Source organism: Giraffa tippelskirchi, chromosome 6, assembly GCF_054371585.1.
Source record: "Giraffa tippelskirchi isolate mGirTip1 chromosome 6, T2T-mGirTip1v1.2.pri, whole genome shotgun sequence".
Lineage (NCBI taxonomy): Eukaryota > Metazoa > Chordata > Mammalia > Artiodactyla > Giraffidae > Giraffa > Giraffa tippelskirchi.
The window spans coordinates 38,103,403-38,125,054 of record NC_137280.1 but is presented as its reverse complement, the minus strand read 5'-3'; the positions used below and the strand labels follow the sequence as shown (position 1 = coordinate 38,125,054).

Genomic DNA, 21,652 nt, shown 5'->3' with positions numbered 1-21,652 from the left:
TGTGTGCATCTTGTTTTTCTTGGTATATTGTAAGATCTTCTCTTTATCCTTAGGGTTTGGGAATGTTGAGACTATATGCCTAGGAAGTCACCTGTTTTCCTTAGCACCTGAAAGCTAGCTAGCTAATTAGTCTGAAGACTCAGGAAATTCTTTATCTTAAGGAAATTTGCTTCAAAGACTATTTTAGGCTATTGACTTTCTGTTATCTCTTTCCTTTCCTGCTTCTGAATTCTTGTTGTTTTAATGGATAGGCTTGTTTTGTGTAGGTCTTAAAGAGTCGGACAGGACTGAGTGAACAACAATAAACTATCAGTAGTGCTGCTATTGTCGAGGATTTCCTAGGGCACTCACTTGAACCCCTGTGACTCCTGGTAAGCACTATTCAATGGTGTGGATGAACTGGTCCCTGTGATATTTACTAGGACTGCAAGACACACATCAGCAACAAGCATCAAGATATCTTGAAAAAAATATTTATCACTCACAAGTTCTGGCGCCCAACAGCCACATAGGGAAGCTGTGGGGAGAGAAAGAGAGAGAGGAAGAAAGAGTGGACCTGAGGTTTTATCTTTATTGGGGTAGAAAGGTGGGGCACCTAGGGTGTTCACGTTCTGTCTTTATTTGGGTACATTCATGCTCTGTCACTCAGTCGAGTCGGACTCTTTGTGACCCCATGGACTGTAACAAGGCAGGTCTCTCTGTACATGAAATTTTTCAGACAAGAATACTGGAGTAAGTTGTCATTTCCTATTCCAGGGTATCTTCCCAACCCTGGGATTGAATCCACATCTCTTGCGTCTCCTGCATTGGCAGGAGGATTCTTTATTGGTGAATTTTGAACATAAGAGCAAGAGATATGTTGCAGGAAGTGATGGTCAGTTATCTAGGTTATTCAGGGTTTTCTAAAAGGGGAACTTCATGGCTTCTTATATATTCGTGTAACTAGTAGCTGCACCATACAGCTGGACATATGTTTGTTTATTTGAGATGAGTGACTTCAGAACGAATGCCTTAGCAATCAGAAAGTTCATTGTCGGGCCTTTACATTGTAGCCCTCCCAGATCTATGTTTCAGGTCTTAGCTCTTTTCCCTTATGATTTCTCTCCCTTTGTAATTTTCCTTCAAGTACTGGGAAGTTTGTCACATGTGAGAACTCATAAATGAACATTCTTTCCTTCAAGTCATCTATTGAGTTATTTAATTTAAATACTTTAAATAAAATTATTTAAATTAAATAATTTTAATTAATATTTGTTTTGATTAATAATTTAAAATAATTATTTAATTAAAAAATGTAAAATATTTTAAAGTATTTTTATTTGAGCATTTTCCTAAAATCTGCCATCATTTCTGTTTCACTGGGTATGTTTTCTGATTGTTTCTTTTCTCTTCAGTTTCTGGGCCCCTTAGATGAATTGCTATTTTTATTTTTTGGCTTCCCAGTGCTCAAGTTGTATCAACCACGTTTCCAGCTTCTGTAACCTTGATGTTTTAACATCTGCCCCACACGCCTCTGGACAACTTGACGATGTGCCTGATTCACTTTGTCTTGGCCTCCTGCCCCTCTCGTCACAGCTCCTCCTTGGGAGAGGTCCTACTTCCAGGCATGCTTTTCTTTCCTTTCTTTTTCTCTTCAATTTTATTGGAGTATAGTTGATTTATTATTATACAATGTTGTATTAGTTTCAGGTGTACAGCAAAGTGATTCAGTTATACATATACATACTCTTTTTCAGATTCTTTTCTTATATAGGTTATCACAGAATATTGAGGAGAGTTCCCTGGACTAGACAGTAGGCCCTTGTTGGTCATCTATCTGATATACAGTAATGTGTGTTCATTAACCCCAAGCTCCTGATTTATCCAGGCATGCTTTTCAAATACAAACCAAGCAGCCCAGATTCTATCTCTGTTATCAGCTTTCAGACCCTGGACCATGACACACTTGCCCTAATCACCCCAGGGCCAGGTATTTGACAACCAGGAGCCTCAGAGCCCTGGTTTTGAGTAACTGAAATTACTCAAACCAGGCAATCTTAAGGCTGCTTAACCTGTTTTATCAGTTCCTTCCTAAGAAAACTGTAACAAAGGCACTTGCCAGTAGTGCTCTCCCCTCCTTCTGTCTCCTTTGCAGATCCCTCATCTTGGGAAGGGGTGGGGTGCCCTTTCCTCTTGGGAACTGTAAGTAGTAACCTATCTTTAAATATCAGTTATCTCCTGGGAATTTCCTGGTGGCCCAGTGTTTGAGACGTCATGCTTCCACTGCTGGGGTTCTGGGTTCAACCCCTGGTCAGAGAGCTAAGATCTCAAGATCCCACAAACTGCACAGTGTAGCAAAAAAAAAAAAAAAGTCAACGATCTCCTGCTCTTCTAGCCTTCTGTACTTCAGATTTGCTATTAATACACCATATTTCAAAATACAGTTCCAGGTGTTGTAGTTTACCATGCATGGCAGAGACGTCTGTGGTTGATGACATTAGTCCCTCCCCCTGTCCCAGGCACCAGAGGCTCTCCCAGTAGGATAACAAGTTTCTACTATCATAATCACCATATTGGAAACAATTGGAAAGTACACAGCTATGTATGAATTTGTTTCAATATTTGAAAACTAAACAGACTTGTTTTAAAGGCAGATACATTGTTTTTAAATGAGCAAAGAACATGATTAAACATTGTAAAGAGGAATAAAAAGAAAGAATACAAACAACTATATAAATAAAATAATGTTGAACATCAGTTATGTTTTGGGGACCAGGGAATCCAGGTAGGCCTTGGATTTTGGTGGATTATATTGATAATAAGAGCTTAGAAAATAGGAAATAAAGTATAAAGAAGAAAATACACAAAATCAGTTATCCTAATATGTAGGAATGACTATTATTATAGCATTTTAATCAATTACTTTATTATTTTTTATATTTACTAGTTTCATACATTTTTTTATGGTGATGTATACAAAATCTTTTGAAACATATATTTTTTTGCACCTAAAATAGTACCATGAGCATATTTCATACCATTAAATATTATTTAAAAAATTTTAAATTTATTATTTCTTTGTATGTACTTAACAAAACATATTTAGCTATTTTCCTATTGATACACACTTATTATTTCCAAATGTCCATGAGTTAAAATAATACTGAGATTGCCATCTTTACTTTTTTAGCTTTATTTTTCAAATTTTATTTGCAAGTATGAGAAACCATCTTGAGCTTGCCTAAGACCAAAGAAGGAGGGAGAGTGGTAGAAGAATTTATTGAAGGATTGTGTGGTATCTAAGAGTCTCAGAATTATAGTTAAAATGATAGCTATCATTTTTTAACCTGTCAAACTGAAATTGTCCCTTTCTCCAAATTACAACAGTTAACATTAGCAAGTGTATGAGGAAGGAGATAACCTCAGTGAATGTTGGGTTGGGAAAGAGGTACTCATAGAACGGGTTTTCTGCAAAGCAAATTGGCAATAATTGAAAGAGGCTTCATAAAAAAAACATTCTTTGATGAAGTAATGTTATGCTACTAATCTACATTCTATGGAAGTAAGCTGATGGTTTCAAATTTCTGGTTAACAAATTATAGTGAATTTTGGGGAGAGTTGTTTCTTTAGACCTTTCCATTCTGCTTCTCTTTATTTAGATTGTCCATTATGCTTATAAGACGGTTTCCAGCATTCTGAAAATCTCTGCATCACCTTGCCTCTCCTATGTAGGTTAGTTTCCCAAGGTGGGCATCTAATGAAAACTGGATCAGAGATTTCACAAAGATTTGTAATATTGAAGTAAGGGACATGGTGACTGGCATTGTTGGCAGCAGAATATTGTTAAGAGCAACACTAGATGGAAAGGTACGTGGGATCATCCCACCAAGATCCCAAGGCCTGCTTGGGTTGTCTAGGTCCCCAAAGCTTTAGCTGAGGTTCAACATTATTTCATTAGCTATTCTATTCTTTTTAAAAATTCTTCTTTATCGTGTTTAGTCATGTCTTTTGCTCATGTAAAATTATATATTTGCCTTTACAAATTAATTTATAAGAACAGACAAACAAAAATTTGGGATTTAGATTTATATCTTCAAGTCATACACAGCCACATAAATTCAAATCCTTTCAAATATGGTGATTAAGATGGTGGAAACTTATCCTGATTCTTTCATTTCCTTAGGTCTGCTCAGTAGATATTTATAATCCTGTTAGCGCTAAAAATTGTCATTAGGCCAAAAAAATGTTCTAGTTTGTTAATTCCTTCTGTTTCATTAGGAAAGGTGTGACTACATTTTAGAAAAATAACAGTATAGCTAATGTTTGGAGCTTCATTGGTGGCTCAGTGGTAAAGAATCTGCATGCAATTCAGACATGAGTTTGATCCCTCAGGTTTGAAGCCTGAGGTCAGGAAGAGCCTCTGGGGAGGAAATGGCAATCCACTTCCATATTCTCGCCTGGAAAATCTCATGGATGGAGGATCATGACAAACTACAGTCCTTGGGGTTGCAAAGTCAGACATGACAGTGACTGAGCACAAGCACATAGTACTGTAGATATAGCAACTCATACATCAAACCTATGAAGTAGGTACTGTTATTATTATTGTCATATTTGTTTTACAAATGAGGAAACAGCACAGAGGGGTTAAATGACATGACTAAAGTTATACAGTTAATAAGTAGCACAGCTAGAATTTGAAGCTGGTCAGTGTGACTGTAGAGTCCAAACTCTTAATTTCTAAGCCATGTGGTTTCTCGTAATAAAATAAGCTCATGTAAGAAGTATTATACTTTTCATATCCCTAACATCTTATTAAGCATAGTTTAATATATTGACTATTAAAGAGAAAATCAATGAATATATTTTTCTCTTTGAGAATATAAAATTAAGAATATTTTACACTAAAATTCAAAAGTGATTATCTGCTGAGGACCTTCATTTTTCTGGTTAAAGATAACTCTGAAGCAGTGTAATAGAGCAAGAGTCCATGTGATTTTTTTGACAGGTAACTTATTAAAGTCATATTTACTACCTGCAAGATACCTTATTTGCTTTCTTAAGTTATTGAGGCTATTAGGTGAGCTAGTTCATGAAAAGCTTTTGCAATTTATGATATCTTATAAAAGTAAAGTTTTCATTATTATTAATATATTTTGTGCTGTAGGGAGGAAATTATATATTCTTATTGATTTGGGAAAAACATTTTTAAAATTGATTTTAGGATAAACAATATCCCTTCTATTGGGAAATGATGCAAAATTATGTTAAGACTAGGAGGAAAGAGTTCAGAGGGTCAACACAAAATGTGGACAACATTGTAAAAATATGGTTCTTATTTACTTGGCTCATCAGAAACCATGCTGAAAAGTCAATGAATATAAAAGAAATGAAAGATGTTGGAAGAACTTCTTTCTGTATATCTGGAGATTCTCTGTGTCTTGTCTATATTTTCAAGGCCACTTTGGGGTCCATATGCATAAATGATGACAGAGGATTTCATTTAGACCATCTTACCTGCCTCCTGAGAAAATTGTATGCAGGTCAAGAAACAACGGTTAAAACCAGACATGGAACAATAGACTGTTTCCAAATTGGGAAAGGTGTACGTCATGGCTATATATTGTCACCCTGCTTATTTAACTTATATGCAGAGTATATCATGCAAAATTCTCGATTGGATGTTGCACAAGCTGAAATCAAGATTGCTGGGAGAAATTTCAATACCCTGAGCTATGTAGATGACACCACCCTCATGGCAGAAAGTCAAGAGAAACTTAAGAGCCTCTTGATGAAAGTGAAGGAGGAGAGTGAAAAGGCTGGCTTAAAACTCAACATTCAATAAACTAAGGTCATGGCATCTGGTCCCATCACTTCATGGCAAATATATGGGGAAACAATGGACACAGAGACAGACATTATTTTCTTGGGCTCCCAAATCACTGCAGATGGTGACTGCAGCCATGAAATTAAAAGATGCTTGCTCCTTGGAAGAAAAGCTATGAGCAACCTAGACAGCATATTAAAAAGCAGAGATATTACCTTGCCAATAAATTTCCATCTTGTCAAAGCTATGGTTTTTCCAGTAGTCATGTGTGAATGTGAGATTTGGACCGTAAAGTAAGCTGAGTGCTCCAATACTTTTGCTACCTGATGCGAAGAACTGACTCATTGGAAAAGACCCTGATACTGGGAAAGATTGAAGGCAGGAGGAGAAGAGGACGACAGAGAATGAGATGGTTGGATGGCATCACCGACTCAATGAACATGAGTTTGAGCAAGCTCAGGGAGTGGGTGATAGAAAGGGAAGCCTGATGTGCTGCAGTCCATGGGGTCGCAAAGAATTGGACACGGCTGAGCAACAGAACTGAACTGAACTGATGTTATGGTTGAAGGGTCTGAAATCTTATCCTTCTGGCTAGCAAACAGATTGCTGCTGCTGCTGCTAAGTCGCTGCAGTCATGTCTGACTCTCTGCGACCCCATGGACTGCAGCCTACCAGACTCCGCTGTCCCTGGGATTCTCCAGGCAAGAACACTGGAGTGGGTTGCCAGTTCCTTCTCCAATGCATGAAAGTGAAAAGTGAAAGTGAAGTCACTCATTCGTGTCCGACTCTTCGCAACCCCATGGACTGCAGCCTACCAGGCTCCTCTGTCCGTGGGATTTTCCAGGCAGGAGTACTGGAGTAGGGTGCCATTGCCTTCTCCGAGCAAACAGGTTAGCCTGACACAATTCTTATGATGCTGGCAAGAAGACCCGAGAATCCTTAGTTAGAGATAAAGGACTTCATATCTAATGACCTTGAGCAGTGTGACCTATTTATATCAGTTCTCTTTAGGCCCAAGTCCCACATAGTGTCCTGATGGATATTTGCAATGAACTGTGTTACAGGACGAGGAGACTGGATGTTTTCTGATGGTCAGTACACATCTCTGTTCTTTGCTCTGGAGGAGACACTGTCTCTCTCCTCTAGGGCTGGAGACACACTTTAGAGGAAGATACTATCTTTGTCTTTCAAGGATATTTGCTATAGGAACATTGCTGTGAAGAGTTGCTCAGTTGCTCTGTCCTGTCAGACTCTGTGTGACCCCATGGACTATAGCCCATCTGGCTTTCCTTGGAATAAATGGTAGTCAGTACCTTTCCAATATGTGTAGAACCATGAGACACTCCTGAAAAACTGTCTCTCCATAGCTTTCTCTTGAATTAGGCAAAGTACATAAGTACAAAGCCTCCAGTGTTTATTGAGAATCTACTCTGTAAAACTTAGTATTTGGCACTGAATGATACACAGTGGTAGAGAAGCCATGTTTCATATCCTTAAGGAGTTAAAGGATGTGTGCACACGCATAATTTAAAGCACAATGGTGTAAGTGCTCTGTCTGAGACAATTCACAGAGAACCTAACAATGTTAGCCCTTGAACAGAGATGCTGGAATCCCTGTAGCACAGTAGATAGCAGCTGAAGCTGAACTATCTGAGTTTAAATCCAAGTCCCACCAATCAGCATCTCACAAGCAGTATTTACCTTCCCTGTCTTCAGCCCTTACTGGTGAAATTTCTATTACTCCCTACCTCACAGGGTAGTTGGGCTTCCCTGTTGGCTCCCTGGTGGCTCACTTAAAGAATCTGCCTGCAATGGAGAAAGGAGCCAGGGGTTTGACTCCTGGGTCTGCAAGATCCCCTGGAGGAGGAAATGCATCCCACTCCAGTATTCTTGCTGGAGAATCCCATGGATGGAGGAGCCAGGCAGGCTTACAGTCCCTGGGGTCGAAAAGAATTGGATGCAAAAGAAGCAATTGAGCGTGTATGCAAAGGGTACTTGGGAGGATTGAATTATTTACTATGGGAAAGAGTTGAGAATAGTTTCTAAAACATGCTATCTGTTGAAAAAATGTTAGCTCCATAAATGGAACTTTTATCACTTTTTATCATTGTGACCTTAAGAAAAACTTAACTTCCTTTCTGAATCACATTTTCCTTACTTATAAAGTGGGAATAATATTATCTCATTAATTGATGTGAGTCATCAATTAAAAGCATAATGAATATGCTTAATAAAGACTTAAAACTGGCAACTGCTATTATTAATAAAAGGATATATACTACATATAATTCAAAGGATAAATTTGGCTTTCTTCTTTTTACCTTTTATATTTCTTTCTCTGATTCACAGCTGGTAGACTAATGCAACAGGGGTGAGGTGGGGCATGGAGAGAAAGGAAAACATACCAGAGATAAAGACCTGGTTCTATTCTTGATTTTGTCATTAATTAATTTATTATGCAAATACATATGTATTATGTATACAATATACAAAGTATATTGACTGACCAGTGCTTGCAAAAGATAAATATGGAGGATCCCTTGCCTTTAACAAACTGACAGTAATGTCTCAAGTAACTTGCATTCTCCTGTGCAGCCCAGAGGAAGCTAGAGTGATCAAGTGGTCACATTTGACCTGAGTCATGAAAGATGGACCAGGACACTGTGAACAAAGATACAGAGATCAGAAAACAACTTAGTGTGTTTTGAGAAAACATAGAGTCTGAGGAATAGACTCTATAAGCTTCCCCCCAATAGATTGGGGAAGCATGCAGGGTAGCATCTAAATGCATTAAAGGCTTAATCTTAATTCCATATGTCCTGCGAAGCTATTAAGGACTTAAAAAAAAATTACTGGAGTATAGTTGATTTATAATGTATTAGTTTCAGGTAAACAGCAAAGTGATTCAGTTATACATACGTGTGTGTGTATTTGTGTGTGTGTTAGTCCTCAGTCACGTATGACTCTTTGAAACCTGATGGACTGTGGCCTGCCAAGCTCCTCTTGTCCATGGAATTCTCTAGGCAAGAATACTGGAATGGGTTGCCATTTCCTTCTCCAGGGGATCTTCCTGATGCAGGGATCAAATCTGAGTCTCTTGCATCTGAGCCACCGGGGAACTCCTATACACACACATACACACACATATTTTATATATATATACATATATATATAAAGATATGTATATATATTAAGATTATTTTCCCTTATAGATTATTATAAAATATTGAGTAAAGTTCCCTGTGCTATACAGTACATTGGCTGTCTATTTGCCATTGGGCAAAGCTGGGCAAGAGCAGGATACTTAGAGAACAATCACACTTAAGCCTGTCCATCCTGGAGACAAAACTGACCCCATGCTCTGTGTTATATTAACAAATAAAGAGAAGTGCTTTGAACTTAAAAGCAATAGAAGGAATCATCCCTCCACACAAAGTGTTTCCCTCATCCTTAGTTGTTGGAGGCTACAAATACCTGATTAAGTCCCTAAAATAGAAATGCTGACCATTGAGTTAGGGAAAAGACAAGGCTTTGGGATTCAACTAAAAACTCTACTTCAGCAGCTCAGTGATGGGCAGGTCGGACATGGCCAGGAATTAGAAGTGAACTGCCTTGATGTTCATGAGATAATTCAATCAGACCCCACCCCACCTCCAGGCCTGCAGTAATTCTATTTCACTATTTAAAGTTAAAAATACTGCTCTGTGGGAGCAGTATTTCTTACTTCTTAACATGTGAGACAGTTTTTTTCAAATATTTATCCAACTCTACAGTGTTTAGTATTTGAACTGTGGTGTTGGAGAAGACTCTTGAGAGTCCCTTGGACAGCAAGGAGATCCAACCAGTCCATCCTAAAGGAAGTCAGTCCTGAATATTCATTGGAAGGACTGATGCTGAAGCTGAAACTCCGACACTTTGGCCACCTGATGTGAAGAACCGACTCATTTGAAAAGACCCTGATGCTGGGAATGATTGAAGGCGGGAGAGGGGACGGCAGAGGATAAGATGGCTGGATGGCATCACCAACTTAATGGACATGAGTTTGAGTAAACTCCAGGAGTTGGTGATGGACAGGACGGCCTGGCGTGCTGCAGGCCATGGGGTCGCAAAGAGTTGGACACGACTGAGCGACTGAAGTGAACTGAACTGACAATGTTTAGTGGAGTTAGGTATTGAATTGCCAGAGATGTGCATTTTATTGTAATGCTTATTGGAAGGCAGTTAACACCAATCCCCAAACCCTGGCACAAAATATTCTCATTAACTATTACCTTCATCCAACAAGTAACCTCTCGGCAGTGCTATCGCTCCATAGGCAAGCCCATCATTAGCCCCTGCACTTCATGCAAGACCTGTCAAGGGTTCTTTCATCCAGCTGTCAAGCCAGGTGTGGTGAGTGGAGTGCCGCGCTCTGATGTTGATGATGGATTAATTAAACTGCTGTGTATGCAGGCACTGGAATCTGGAGAGCTGTCTGTGCGCTGCTTCTGGAGGGGCTTTCGAGCAGGCTTCTGTGTACTCCTTGGGGGCTTCCTCTCTACTTGCCAACAGGTCTGTACACTCCTCTTTAAAAGCAAACAATCAGCTTATCTGAATTAAAACCAAACAACCCCATGACTAATTCACCAAAGCTCATGATCTTGACAGAGAAAACACAGTGCTTACTCGACAGGTCATGAAAGATGGTGGAGGAGGTGTCTATTTTCTCTTCACTCTTGTGGAGTGGCCTAATCTATTGCTTATGTGTCATCAACCAGTGACACATTGGTTATGCTTCTTAGCTTTGAAGACTATAGAATTTTGCAATATTTATTCTCACTTTATTTAAATTTTTCTAAAGAAAGTGAAGACTAGTTGATTTACAGCGCTGTTAATTTCAGGTGTACAGCAAAGTGATTCAGTTATAAATATATATGTATGTGTGTGTGTATGTTTTCTTTTTCAGATTCTTTTCCTTTATAGGTTACTACAAAATATTGAGTATAGATCCTTGTGCCATAAAGTAGGTCCTTGCTGGTTATCAACTGTACATGTAATAGTGTGTATGTGTTAATCCCAACCTCCTGATTTATCCCACTTCTCACTTCCTTTCGTAACCATGTTTTCTATGTCTGTGGGCCTATTTCTGTTTTGTATATAAGTTCATCTGTATCATTTTTTTTTTTTTTTAGATTCCACATAAAAGTGATCACATATAATATCTGTCTTTGTCTAGCTTACTTCACTTAGTGTGATAATATCTATGTCCATCTGTGTTGCTGCAAATGGTTTCATTCTCTTCTGTGGCTAATATTCCACTGTATATGTATACATACCACTTTTCTTTATCCATTCCTCTGTAAATGGATATTTAGTTTGCTTCCATGTCTTGGCTATTGTAAATAGTGCTGCAGTGAACATTGGGGTGCACATATCTTTTCAAATTATGTGTTTCTCCAGATATATGCTCAGGAGTGGGACTGCAGGATCATATGGTAGTACTATTTTTAGTTTTTTAAGGAATCTCCATACTCTTCTCCATAGTGGCTCTAACAATATTTAAATGTTTCCTATAATTTTTTTTTTCTCCAGATTGACCTTATCAACAAGGTTGCTGCCCTTTGAAACTGTTTCACTTCCATAATAGTTGCCTCTTTAGCATCAGTTAAGCTGGTTTTCTAATCAGTGTGTCTCTCTGTTACAGAGTTTTAAGCTATTACCTACATGTTACTCATGGGTAGTGTTCTACCTGTTAACACCTTGCTTAGGATTTAGGGACCTGTTGCCCAAGGACTCCAATGCTTTGACTTCAGATTAAACTTCATTGTATCTTGGATAAAAATTACAGGTTTCCATCTCTTTTAGACAGAATAATATTGTAGCAGTGTTAATAACAATAGTAACTACAATTGAGTATTTATTACAAAACATAATTTTATATTATCTTTATTAGTCCATTTCACAGAAATTAAAGTTTAAAGAGAGTAGTTAACTTGCTCAGAGTTGTATAGCTCATAAGGAAGAGTGGAATATATTTGGTGAAGATGGATATGCAAGATTCAATAGGGATTTATTAGGGAGGAAAGGGGGAAACCAGAAGGAAACAAGCCTAGGATGTGGGCAACTCAGAGGCACAATGCTTAACACAAGCACTACTTATTAGGCACAATGCTTATTAGGAAACTATGGTAGATCAGATGGTAAAGAATCTGCCTGCAAGGCAGGAGACCTGGATTCGATCCCTGGGTTAGGAAGATCCCCTGGAGAAGGGAATGGCAACCCACTCCATTACTCTTGCCTGGAGAATCCCATGGACAGAGGAGCCTGGCGAGCTACAGTCTATGGGGTTGCAGAGTCAGACACAACTGAGCAACTAACATACGTGCATGTGCACACACACACACACACACAGAACCTGGTACCACTAGAACACACATATGTTGAGCAGAGAGGCCACAAGAGGGTGAATTGAAAATATCATGATAAAAATCTGAACTTGACTTTATACTCTCACAAAGAGGAACAAGTGAAAAGACACAATCAGATTAGTATTAGGGAGGTAACAAATAAATAATAAATAAACAAAATAGATAACTAACAAGGATATAATATACAGGGAACTCTGTTCAATACCCTGGAATAACCTAAATGGGAAAAGAATTTGAAAAAGGATACACAAGTAACTGAATCACTTTCCTGTTTACCTGAAACTAACACAACATTATTAATAACTATAATATGAAATAAAGGTTTTGTTTCAAAAAAAAAAGATAATGGCAATAAAGAGGATGAATTGAGGTGAGAGTGTCTGGTAAGGGAATGCAATTAAGGAGTTGTACCATTGACAAATTTGCCTTGGGTGCAGAAAGCAAAGCACAAAGGTGGACAAGTGTATACTCATTTTATTACAATCTGCTCTAGGAAGCTGCTCGACTTGGAAAATGTCTGACAACTGAACACACAAGCACTTGCCTCCTAATAATAATAGCTAACATCTGAGTGACTAGCACATGCCAGACACTGTTTTAAGTTCTTTACAGGTATTATCTCATTAATCCTCACAATAAACCTATGAGTACACAAAGGGAAGTGGAGGAACCAGGTGATGAATCCATGGAGAGTGGTTTGCAGATTTGCTATTTTCACAACAGAATAAGATGATATTTTAGATAGATATTTTTTATTTCATTTTCTGTGTTAGCAACTGTACTTTACCACCCAGGAACATTTATAGTGCAAATTTAGATTTCATATCTATCCTTGTCAATAACAAGGTGTCCTGTTTTGTTGGGGGAACTCTCTGAAGAGATGTAGGAGAATTCAGGGGACTGCACTTTCTTGGAGAATTTTAAATTTGAGCAATGACAATTAGATCATATTAGATCTAGATATCAGGGAAGTATTTTATACACTACCTTACAAGTTCTCTCCAGAAAAATAAATTCTGAATGGCTTAAATGTGCACTACTGTCAAATGGATTTAAAACAGAGTGAAGGGACCCTAAGCAAAGGGTAATGATAGCAATAATAATGATAAATGGCAATGCATTGGGTTAGGAACAGGGTGCACAGTTGGCTGCTTTTATTTAAGATGTCTTGGTAATGTTAAGGCTGCAGAAAGCATTAATAAATGAATGTGTAGTGTTGTAATCTGAAATCTTTTACAGTGATCTTGATCCTTCTCAGTGTAATTATTTGTTGCTATTGCTATTTAATGAAAGATATCAAAATCACAACAATTAGCTTGCATGATATCTTAAGAATCACAAATACCTCAAGAACTGTGGTTGTTTGTTTATTGTTATACAAGCCAGGACCACACAACGACCAAAGTGAACACACTGAGTTTTCAAGGTGGAGAAAAAGGAAAAATCTACATGGACTTCAGTTTCAGCCAATGATATTATTTTTTTGCTTTTTTATTACCACTGGAACGCTCCAAACAGAGTCACAACATATGTTAACCAGCTCGTACGTAGCTTGAAATGGTAAAAGCAGACCAATGAAAGTGAAATGAACAGCAAACATATATTCACTTTCAAAAGAGAAGATTGACTGTAAAATAATTTTAGTGTGTATATGTAAATTGTCAGCTACGACTTCATAATTTGTAATGGTATTCAGCTTGGCAATGTTTACACTTGTTAATGACTTCCTTTATGAGTGATAATTGATCTACTTCATTATCATATTAAATCCCCGATCATATGCTATTAGGTCTGATGTAATAAATGATCTGTGTGATTTTTAGTGTAATGAACTAATTAGACTAATTAAAATCAATATGTGTGCCAATATTATACTTCGAGTCCAAATGTTCCTTCTTACTCTGCTGGCTTAAAATCAGCAACTCAGTAAAAAGGATCTAATGCTGATTTATGAGCACTCGAGGAACATGAGGCAGAATAAATTGCTTGTGGTAGTAGAGACAGCATTAGTGGAGTATAAGATACTAAGTGCATTGTAAGGTCAACAATAAGGGTGTATTTACACATGTAGTTATATGGCACCTTAAACCTCTTCTTAATATATCAGAACATCCCAGTGAAATTATTTGGTTTAAATACCAGTGCAATTCCTCTTCCCTTGTTCAGAAATAACATTTAAAAAATACAAGCATTTCAATTAGGTAATCAGTCTACAGTATAATGAAAATATGCATATTCAGTTTGATAAATGTTTTTCAACAATTGATTTATTTACATCAGAGTGAAGGGAACGTATTCTGAAGCCAAGGTTAAAATAAAAATCAGTGTATATACATTTTCTACTATTCATTCAGGAATCTATGGAGATTTTAAATGATAATTTTAGAGAACCTATAGATAAATTCTTCAAAACTAAGCTCCTATGTCATTTTCTGAGGACTATCTCCCCAACTCTCAAGACTGTAACTTATCCCTCACTTAAATGCTCACCCAAATGCTTCTTTGTTGTTGTTGTTGTTATTATTTCCAAATTTTCAATTGTAGGATTGACTGATTACTGAAGATTGAATTTCCGGACTGTAACCTCCAGAAGGACAGGATCACATATCTGATTCTTACCTAGACAGTGCCTCACTCACAGAAAGCAAAATCTGTTTAATTTTCTTTTAAATATATATAAGTTTCTTTGCTATTTATCAGGTTTAAGTTAATTTTAGATTATCCAGATGGGAGCTAGATATTATACTGCAATAGTCAATAGGTGGCTGAAAAACAAATTTAAAAAACAATTAAAATCAGATAGCCTATAACATAGGGAACTGTATTCAATATCCTGTAATAAACTATAATGGAAAATGATCTGAAAAATAATATATATACATGTAATTGAATCACTTTTTCTACACAAGAAACTAAAACAACATTATAAATCAACTATATTTCAATAAAACAACAAATAAACAAATAAAAATACTTCCCTTCTGGATCAGAAAAAAAGATTGGATAGCCATATTTTCCTCACAGAATCTGGTCTATGTCTTCCATGCTTATTGCCCTTCAGAACCAGTGGAAGTTGCAGGCAGTAAAGGAAGTTGAATTGGAACATAGAACTTTGGGCTTATTCATTGGATGCCAGGTGCTTTCCAGGTGGCTCAGTGGTAAAGAATCTGCCTGCCAATGCACGCATTAGATGCCAGTGTTGATGGTTGTTTGCCTTTTTCCTCTCACTCAATAAAAGGGCTTATGTGTGTGTGTGTGTGTGTGTGTGTTCTTAGATGTTCAGTTGTGTCCGACTCTTTGAGACCTCATAGACTGTAGCCCGCCAGGCTCTTCTGTCCATGGAATTCTCCAGGCAAGAATACTGGAGTGAGTTTCCATTTCCTACTCTGGGGGATCTTTCCTAGCCAGGGATCGAACCGACATCTATTGTGTCTCCTTCATTGACAGGTGATTTCTTTACTGTCTGAGCCACCAGGGAAGTTCCAAGAGCTTCTAGATGTTGCTAACTAGTGGGACCAGCATATATTATCTTTTGATACTTCTCTAAAGACCTTGCTGTCAGGTTTTTGTTTACCTGTATATTATGATTATCCAAATATAGGTAGTCACTGAACATGAAAATTTGAGTTTGGAAATAAAAATCTTTAGTGACTGATTATGATTGAATATGAAACAGAAACTCAAGGCATTTTCTCCATCCTGTTCAGGATCTATCTTATTTTTTCTTTCCTCACATTCCCCATAAGCTTCTGCTCATCATTTGTGCATTCATTTATTCAAAAATAAATACATATTTGTTGAGAGTTTATGCCAGGCACTATTGTTGCTTCTTTAGTAAAGAGTATTGGATTCCTGGTCCAAATCTACATCTCATCTAGGAAGGAAGGGAAGATGTGCACGTAAATAATTCTAATTTCAAATGATATGTTCTAATCTCTAATCTCAAATAAATCTTTGAGTATCTCAATTAAATCACATGTGAAATTTAAAGGGGGGCAGTTACTTCTAGCAGGGCAATTGAGGAAGGTTTTATAAGGGAGGTGGCATTCAAACTGAACTTCAGTGGCTAGAAAGAATTTTGTCAGGTGGGCATGGAAAGTGACCACACTGGAGAGGATGAAAAGCCTCATCAATCTGCCTATTCTCGAAGAAGGTGAACTACTAAATCCACACTGACTAGAAGGATGGAGGCAGTGGTCTAAATTAGCACAAATATGCATTATAGATGACTCCTTTCTATTGCTTTCAAATACTTGCAATCATTGTGAATTTTATAAAGTAATATCTAATAGAGGTTTGAAGTAATTTTTAAAAAATGAGATATGTGTATAATATTACAAGTTGTTGAGAACTTCTAACATATAATGAGAAGCTTTATGGAACACTGATTTCAAGCCACAGAATCTAATAATATTTTATCACATAAGAAAAGTGAAGTTCACTAGATTTCCTTGGTGGTGGAGGGTAGAGATAAATGGTATCGACAGATACATTAAAAGAAAGCTTGTAAGAAATGCTCTTAAATCTTAGGCACAATCCCAATATCTAACAAAAATAAGTGTGGACCTCCTCTCATTGAAACTAGAATCAACCCATTCTCTGGTTCATCTGTTCATTTCCTGAAACAGAGTCTAAAGTCTCCTCATGCCTATGCCCAACATAGGATGAGAAAACTTGCCCAGGTTGTACTTATTAATGTTATGATATGTGGAATTAGCTCAGAGCATTGGCAGCTCCAGGTGACACTCAAAAATGTCATTGTGATTATGGTTGTTATCCTTATACGATGAGGGCTTCCCTGTTGGCTCAGTAGTAAAGAATCAGCCTGAAACACAGGAGTTGCAGGAGACTCAGGTTTGATCCCTGGGTGGGGAAGATCCCCTCGAGAAGGGCGTGGCAAGCCACTCCAGTATTCTTTTTTTTTTATTATTCATTTTTTAAATTAATTTATTTATTTTAGCTGGAGGCTAACTACTTTACAATATTGTAGTGGTTTTTGCCATACATTGATATGAATCAGCCATGGATTGACATGTGTTCCCCATCCTGAACCCCTCTCCCATCTCCCTCCCCATCCCATCCCTCTGGGTCATCCCATTGCACCAGCCCTGAGCACTTGTCTCATGCACTCCAGTATTCTTGCCTGGAGAATCCCATGGACAGAAGAGCCAGGCAGGCTACAGTCCATAGGGCCACAAAGATACAGACATGACTGAAGGACTTAGCACGCACGCATACATCCTTACATGGAAACTCAGGAGAAAATTTGGAGTTTTCAGTTGTGATTTTGTTGAGCATTGTGATTTTTAAATATATAGTTTCAACTTCCAAAGTCTGTAATTCATGTTTAAAATGAAGGTTTTGAGCTAAACAATAAAGTTTTAAAATTTGTTTCCAGTTATGTTCTTCCATGATTTCACTATAGATAGTATTTTAACCCTGTTAAAATGGGGATATTCAAATTGTTGAAAAAGCACTTTTTAAAGAGAATAATCCTCTAATGGAATTAAAACAATGTCAAAAAAATAAAATACTGTATTTATGAAATAAATAAAAATGAAATTTAGGTGTATTGGGGGAATAATGTTTTGAGTAAAGAGATAGTCACATCCATGGGAGCTGCCTGGGACTTGTTGTTAGAATCAGAACTAATGTACTTACTGCATTCTTGTGTGGTTATTTTTTTTTTTTTTAATGCTACTTAATAGCCTCCACAAGTTCCCTAAATTTCCTCTCCCTATCCTCATATGTCTACATCTGTTTTTCTTTTTTCATTTCAGCCTCTCCCTTGCTCTCCTCCTGTCTCTCAACCAATGATTCCTAGTCTGGAGAGGAAAGATTTGTGTAAGCAAGATGTTTTATTTTATCTGTCAATTCTTATTTTTTTAAATTGACATCTCTGTCTATCTAAATGTATTTATTCTGATGGAGAATTTGTCATTTTGCACTATTGAGTCTTCAAGGAGCAGAAGCTTATTTCTGTTTAAATATTTAAGGCCTGCCCTATGATCTTTTCACACCTATTCTCTAAACATCCCTGGTTCATTTTTCCAGGCTGTCTTGAGGTCTTTGACTTTCAATCACAGTTGCTGAATAAAATAGATGTCTGGGTGTTCTGCTTCTCTGAGGCTAGTCTCTATCATTTGATTTTAATAAATGAAACAAGGCTCAATTGACAAAAAAAAGCAAAAAGTGGAAGTTGCTCAGTTGTGTCTGACTCTGGTCAGTGGTTTGATCCAAGGAGCTCTGGAGCCAAAGGATGGGGCTTGGAATCCCCATTCATATCTTAATAGCTACCTGGCCTTAAGTGAAAATATGAAAGTGAAAGTTGATCAGTCCTGTCCCACTCTTTTTGACCCTGTGGAATATACAGTTTGTGGACTTCTCTAGGCCAGAATACTGGAGGGGTAACCTTCCCTTCTCCAGGGGATCTTCCCAACCCAGGGATCAAACCCAGGTCTCCCACATTGCAAGCAGATTCTTTATCAGGTGAGCCACAAGAGAAGCCCAAGAATAATGGAGTGGGTAGCTTATCTCTTCTCCAGCAGATCTTTGTGACCCAGGAGTCAAACTGGGCTCTCTTGATTTGCAGGTGGATTCTCTACCAACTGAGCTCAGGGAGGGCAGTAATATTGTTGTACTACCCTGGTGGATTATCCATGTCATGTGACTGGGTGGTGGAAGGCTATGTAGGTGGACGCCATGTAGATCATGTCAAGTTGGAAATAGCATTAGACATGGGTTGTGACCTTGGGTTGGTTTTAGCTCTGCTATTGATTAGTTGCTAATCCAGAGAAACGCATCGAAAAGTGAAGATGATAGCATCTATCGTATTGTATCATTTAAAGCTTCCATAACATGCCATATGTGAAAGCAATGGACAAACTCCAAAACACTGTAAAATTTAAGGTTTTATTATTAATTCTTATAAATAATAAATTTTATTTGCATATTTCAATCTTGAAAAAATACAAATTTCGTATTGGTAGGATATGGAAGATGAAAATTTAAAATTACAATCTGTGTGTAGATAATAAGAAGAAACGCTTATCTGTAAAAGAGAGTTAAATAATAGAAAAAGGACCAAAATAAGGGCACTAAAAGAATATTTTATCTTATTTATGATTGACATTGAATGATATGACTTGAATTTACTCTCTGCGTGTGAATTATACAAATGTTCGACACCATCTTATCTAATAATATTTATGTTCAAAGTAAACTTTTGTGAATTATTTTAAATCAGTGGCACAAAACAAAGAATTGCCACATTGTAATTATATGATTTTCTACACAAATATATATAGACAGAATATTATTGACTTTATTTAACAGTCTAATAAGCAAAGTAAAATTATGAAATTTTGTATATAACTACATATACTTTAATCTTGAATGGGACAAATGTTATTGTCACTTTTTGAACAAGAAAAATATTTAAAACAGTTTTGGACACAAGATGAGAAGGGGGCGACAGAGGATGAGATGGTTGGATAGCATCACTGACTCAATGGACATAAGTTTGAGCAAACTCCAGGAGATAGTGAAGGACAGGAAACCCTGGCATGCTGCAGTTCATGGGGTTGCAAAGGGTCAGACACCAGTTAGCGACTGAACAACAACAATGGCAAGAATTTCCGTTTAATATATATCTCATTTTCCAATACTGAAACTTCTCCACAGAAGAAGTTCCACAAGTTAAAGAACTTTTTAATATTATGTATTGTGTATTATTCATTTATTTTGTTTCTTTATTTTATTATATTCTACATAGGACTGAAATCATGTGGTATTTATCTTTCTCCATCTAACTTATTTCACTTAGCATTAATACCTTCAAGGTCCACCTGTGTTGTTGCAATTAGCAGGATCCTACATAATGTATGTCTTTAATATGTCATTCTAAAACTCAAAATGTAACTGAAATTGATACATTTTCCAGCTGAACACCTACACTGAATTTAGTAGCATGTTAATTTTAATATGCTACTTTCAGAGAGACATTTTACAAAAAGGAGCCATAAACACTTTATGGTTTTGCTGTATGCACGTCAGGAAGCAACAGTTAGAACTGGACATGGAACAACAGACTGGTTCCAAATAGGAAAAGGAGTACGTCAAGGCTGTATATTGTCACCCTGCTTATTTAACTTATATGCCGAGTACATCATGAGAAACGCTGGGCTGGAAGAAGCACAAGCTGGAATCAAGATTGTAGGGAGAAATATCAATAACCTCGGATATGCAGATGACACCACCCTTATGGCAGAAAGTGAAGAGGAACTAAAAAGCCTCTTGATGAAAATGAGAGAGGAGAGTGAAAAAGTTGGCTTAAAGCTCAACATTGAGAAAACTAAGATCATGGCATCTGGTCCCATCACTTCATGGGAAATGGATGGGGAAACAGTGGAAACAGTGTCAGATTTTATTTTTTGGGCTCCAAAAGTCACTGCAGATGGTGATTGCAGCCATGAAATTAAAATCGCTTACTCCTTGGAAGGAAAGTTATGACCAACCTAGACAGCATATTAAAAAGCAGAGACATTACTTTGTCAACAAAGGTCCGTCTAGTCAAGGCTATGGTTTTTCCAGTAGTCATGTATGGATGTGAGAGTTGGACTATAAAGAAAGCTGAGTGCCAAAGAATTGATGCTTTTGAATTGTGGTGTTGGAGAAGACTCTTGAGAGTCCCTTGGACTGCTAGGAGATCCAACCAGTCCATCCTAAAGGAGATCAGCCCTGGGTGTTCATTGGAAGGACTCATGTTGAAGCTGAAACTCCAAAACTTTGGCCACCTGATGCGAAGAGCTGACTCATTTGAAAAGACCCTGATGCTGGGAAGGATTGGGGGCAGGAGGAGAAGGGGATGACAGAAGATGAGATGGCTGGATGGCATCACTGACTTGATGGACATGGGTTTGGGTAAGCTCCGGGAGTTGGTGATGGACAGGGAGGCCTGACGTGCTGTGATTCATGGAGTCTCAAAGAGTCGGACATGACTGAACAACTGAACTGAACTGAACTGAATATATATTTGTGCATTTTAGGAGCAGATTTGTTTCTAATGAGGTTTTGTATTTCTTTTAATTCATAAATACTTTTGTTGTTTTCTTTTGTGTGTTAAGTGATATTTTGTGAATTTCTCAAACAGACATTTTCAAATACAGTGTCTCAATGGATACATCTTCTCAAGAGCTTTTCTTTATGGCTCACCACTAAGGATCTCACCACTAAATTCTTCTGTGCATATTATACTTCACCTCACCTCTGTTCTAACAATTATCAACAATTTTTACACCTGTACACATGATTTTCTCTCCATTTTATTAATTGATTCTGAGTTGTTTGAGGGTGGGGTATATCTCATTTGTAGTTCCTCAAATAATGTTTTTGGAATAAAATGATAAAGTAGGAAATGATATTTAAAAGACTTCAATTA

The 21,652-nt window shown here is 37.4% G+C and overlaps 1 long non-coding RNA gene across 1 annotated transcript in view; it reads left to right on the top strand.

Moving 5' to 3' along the window:
* LOC145511338 (uncharacterized) overlaps positions 1–21,392 on the top strand; it is a 114,774-nt gene extending 93,382 nt beyond the window's left edge. Inside the window, exons 5-6 of the long non-coding RNA XR_014057811.1 lie at positions 1,444–1,604; positions 17,994–21,392. This is a non-coding gene — a long non-coding RNA (uncharacterized LOC145511338). The remainder of the gene's footprint in view (positions 1–1,443; positions 1,605–17,993) is intronic.
* The last annotated feature ends 260 nt before the right edge of the window (positions 21,393–21,652 follow it).